This window comes from Gorilla gorilla, chromosome 16 (assembly GCF_029281585.2).
Source record: "Gorilla gorilla gorilla isolate KB3781 chromosome 16, NHGRI_mGorGor1-v2.1_pri, whole genome shotgun sequence".
Classification (NCBI taxonomy): domain Eukaryota; kingdom Metazoa; phylum Chordata; class Mammalia; order Primates; family Hominidae; genus Gorilla; species Gorilla gorilla.
In genome coordinates, this window is record NC_073240.2 from 92608502 (window position 1) to 92613316 (window position 4815).

The 4815-nt window shown below is 36.7% G+C and overlaps 1 pseudogene; it reads right to left on the reverse strand.

The window, feature by feature from the left end:
* Positions 1 to 4523: 4523 nt before the first annotated feature.
* Positions 4524 to 4601, reverse strand: LOC134757367 (uncharacterized; annotated as a pseudogene).
* Between the last annotated feature and the right edge of the window lie 214 nt (positions 4602 to 4815).

Below are 4815 nucleotides of genomic sequence, written 5' to 3' on the forward strand. Positions count from 1 at the left end.
TTTTGAGACAGAGTCTTGCTCTGTTGCCCAGGCTGGAGTGTAGTGGCACGATCTCAGCTCGCTGCAACCTCCGCCTCCCTGGTTCACGCCATTCTCCTGCCTCAGCCTCCCTAGTAGCTGGGACTACCGGTGCCTGCTACCACGCCTGGCTAATTTTTTTTGTATTTTTAGTAGAGACAGGGTTTCACTGTTTTAGCCAGGATGGTCTCGATCTCCTGACCTTGTGATTCGCCTACCTTGGCCTCCCAAAGTGGTGGGATTACAGGCGTAAGCCACCGCGCCTGGCACCTTTTGTTCCTTTTTATTGGCTAATTGCTCTGTCTAGGACTTCCAGTACTATATCAAATGTAAGTGATAAGAATGGGCATCTTTGTCTTATTCCTGATCTTAGAGAAAAAGCTTTCAACTTTTTGCCATTGAATATGATATAAGCTCTGGGTTGGTCATATATGCCCTTTTTTTATGTTGAGGTATATTTCTTCCATAACTAATTTGTTGAGAATTTTTAACACAAAAGGATGTTGAAGTTTTTCAAATGCTTTTTCTGCATCTCTTGAGATGATCATATGATTTTTCTTTCATTTTGTTAATGTGATATAAGATGATCATATGGCTTTTATCTTTCATTCAGTTCATGTGTTATGTCATATTTATTGATTTATATATGTTGAAACATCCTTGCATCCCAGGAATAAATCCCACTTGATCACGGTGAATGATTCTTTTAATGTGTTATTGAATTCAATTTTTGAGTATTTTGTTTAAGATTGTAGGCATCTACATTCATCAGAGGAACTGGTCTATAACTTTCTTTGCTTGTAGTGTCCTTATCTGGCTTTGATGTCAGTGTAATAATGCTGGCCTTGTAAAGTGAGTTTGGAAATATTCTCTCCTCTTCAGTTTTGTGGAAGAGTTTGAGAAGAATTGCTGTTAATTCTTTATATTTTTGGTGGAATCCTCCAGTGAAGCCACTGGGTCCTGGACTTTTCTTTGTTGAGAGGTTTTGGATTATTAATTCAATCTCCTTACTCATTATTGGTCTGTTCAGTTTTTTTTTTTTTTTTTTTGAGACTGGGTTTCAGTGTTGTTGCTCAGGCTGGAGTGCAGTGGTGCAATTACGGCTCACTGCAGCCTTGACTTCCTGGGCTCAGGTGATTCTCCCACCTCAGCCTCCTGAGTAGCTGGGACTACAGGTGTGCACCACTACATCCAGCTATTTTTTTATTTTTTATTTTTAGTAGAGACAGGGTTTTTCCATGTTGCCCAGATTGGTCTCAAACTCCTGAACTCAAGCTATCCACCCACTTCAGCCTCCCAAAGTGCTGGGATTACAGGCATGAGCCACCGGGCCCAGTCTCTATTTCCTGTTAATTGAGTCTTTGTAGGTTGTATGTTTCTAGGAATTTATACATTTCATCTAGGTCATCCAACTTATTGGTATATAATTATTCACAGTAGTCTCTTATAATCTTTTGTATTTTTGTGGTATCAGTTGGAATGTCTCTTTTTTCATTTCTGTTATCTAGTTGAGTCTTCTTTCTGTTTCTTTTTTAATTTTTTTTAGTCTAGCTAAAGATTTGTTGGTTTTGCTTATCTTTTCAAGAAACCAGCTCTTACTTTTGTTGCTGTTTTCTGTTGTTTTTAAAAATCTCTACTTTATTTTTGCTCTGATCTTTATTATTTCCTTCCTTCTGCTGACTTTGGGCTTAGTTTATTCATCTGTTGTTAGTTCCTGATGCATAAAGTTAGGTTGTTTATTTGAGATTTTTTTTCTTAATGTAGGTGTTTATTGCTATAATGTTTCCTCTTAGAATTGCTTTTGCTGTGTCCCATAAATTTTGGTATTTTGTTTCCATTTTCATTTGTCTTAAGATTTTTTCTGATTTTCTTTTTGATTTCTTCTTTGACCCATTGGTTCTTCAGGAGTGTGTGTTTAATTTTCACATATTTGCAAATTTTCCAATTTTTTTCTTGTTACTAATTTTGATTTTCATCAGAAAAGGCACTTGACGTGATTTTAATCATCTTAAATTTTCTGAGACTTGTTTTGTGCCTTAACTTGATTTATCCTGAAGAATATTTCATATGAACTTGAAAAAAATGTATATTCTATTGCTTTTGGGTAGAATGTCATATTCAGTGGTGAAAAGTTCAAAGCTTTCCTCTAAAGTCAGGAGTAAGACAAGGATGCCCACTTTTGTCACTTCTATTCAACATAGTATTAAAAGTCATAGTCCAAGCAACTAGTCGAGAAAAAGAAATAAAGGCAGCCAAATAAAAAAAATTAAAATTATCTTCATTTGCATATAGCATGATCTTATACATAAAAAATTCTAAAGACTCCACCAAAAAACTTTTAGAACTAATAAATAAATTTAGTAAATTTGCAGGATACATATGTCTATTAGGTTCATTTGCTATATAGTGTCATTCAGGTCAGCTGTTTCCTCATTTATTTTCTATCTGTATGATCTATCTATTGTTAAAAGTGGGGTGTTGAAGTCCCCTACTATTATTATCTTACTGTCTATTTCTCCTTTCAGTTCTGTTAATATTTGCCTTATATGTTTAGGTACGCCATTGTTGGGTATGTATATATTTACAATTGTTAAATTCTCCTGATGAATTGACCCCTTTGTAATCACTTCTGTGTCTCTTGTGACAATTTTTGATTTAAAGTCTATCTGTATGACATAACTGCTCTTGTTCTCTTTTTGTTACCATTTGCATAGAACCTTTTCTCAGCCCTTTACTTTCAGCCTTTGTGTGCCCTTTAAAGCTAAAGTGAGTTTCTTGTAGGTAGTGTATAGTTGGATCTCATTGTTTTTTCCTTTTTTTTTTTTATTATACTTTGAGTTTTAGGGTACATGTGCACATTGTGCAGGTTAGTTACATATGTATACATGTGCCATGCTGGTGCGCTGCACCCGCTAACTCATCATCTAGCATTAGGTATATCTCCCAATGCTATCCCTCCCCCCTCCCCCGACCCCACAACAGTCCCCAGAGTGTGATATTCCCCTTCCTGTGTCCATGTGATCTCATTGTTCAATTCCCACCTATGAGTGAGAATATGCGGTGTTTGGTTTTTTGTTCTTGCGATACTTTACTGAGAATGATGATTTCCAATTTCATCCATGTCCCTACAAAGGACATGAACTCATCATTTTTTATGGCTGCATAGTATTCCATGGTGTATATGTGCCACATTTTCTTAATCCAGTCTATCATTGTTGGACATTTGGGTTGGTTCCAAGTCTTTGCTATTGTGAATAATGCCGCAATAAACATACGTGTGCATGTGTCTTTATAGCAGCATGATTTATAGTCCTTTGGGTATATACCCAGTAATGGGATGGCTGGGTCAAATGGTATTTCTAGTTCTAGATCCCTGAGGAATCGCCACACTGACTTCCACAATGGTTGAACTAGTTTACAGTCCCACCAACAGTGTAAAAGTGTTCCTATTTCTCCACATCCTCTCCAGCACCTGTTGTTTCCTGACTTTTTAATGATTGCCATTCTAACTGGTGTGAGATGATATCTCATAGTGGTTTTGATTTGCATTTCTCTGATGGCCAGTGATGATGAGCATTTTTTCATGTGTTTTTTGGCTGCTTAAATGTCTTCTTTTGAGAAGTGTCTGTTCATGTCCTTCGCCCACTTTTTGATGGGGTTGTTTGTTTTTTTCTTGTAAATTTGTTTGAGTTTATTGTAGATTGTGGATATTAGCCCTTTGTCAGATGAGTAGGTTGCAAAAATTTTCTCCCATGTTGTAGGTTGCCTGTTCACTCTGATGGTAGTTTCTTTTGCTGTGCAGAAGCTCTTTAGTTTAATTAGATCCCATTTGTCAGTTTTGTCTTTTGTTGCCATTGCTTTTGGTGTTTTGGACATGAAGTCCTTGCCCACGCCTATGTCCTGAATGGTAATGCCTAGGTTTTCTTCTAGGGTTTTTATGGTTTTAGGTCTAACATTTAAATCTTTAATCCATCTTGAATTGATTTTTGTATAAGGTGTAAGGAAGGGATCCAGTTTCAGCTTTCTACATATGGCTAGCCAGTTTTCCCAGCACCATTTATTAAATAGGGAATCCTTTCCCCATTGCTTGTTTTTCTCAGGTTTGTCAAAGATCAGATAGTTGTAGGTATGCGGCATTATTTCTGAGGGCTCTGTTCTGTTCCATTGATCTATATCTCTGTTTTGGTACCAGTACCATGCTGTTTTGGTTACTGTAGCCTTGTAGTATAGTTTGAAGTCAGGTAGCGTGATGCCTCCAGCTTTGTTCTTTTGGCTTAGGATTGACTTGGCGATGCGGGCTCTTTTTTGGTTCCATATGAACTTTAAAGTAGTTTTTTCCAATTCTGTGAAGAAAGTCATTGGTAGCTTGATGGGGATGGCATTGTATCTGTAAATGACCTTGGGCAGTATGGCCATTTTCACGATATTGATTCTTCCTACCCATGAGCATGGAATGTTCTTCCATTTGTTTGTATCCTCTTTTATTTCCTTGAGCAGTGGTTTGTAGTTCTTCGGTGCTCTACACGTTCAGAGAAACTTCTCTGGTCACAAACTATAGAAATGATCCCTCAAAGTATAGTCTTGGATCTCATTGTTTTTAAATTCATTCAGCCATTCTACATCTTTTGATTGGATAATGTAACCCATTTATACTTAAAGTATACTGTTTCCATTTTGTTAATTGTTTTGTTACTATTTTGTAGTTTCTTTGTCCTGTTACTCCTCTCTTGCTGGTCTTCCTTTCTGATTTGATAATTTTTTTTGTGATGGTATGCTTTGAGTTATTTCTCTTTATCT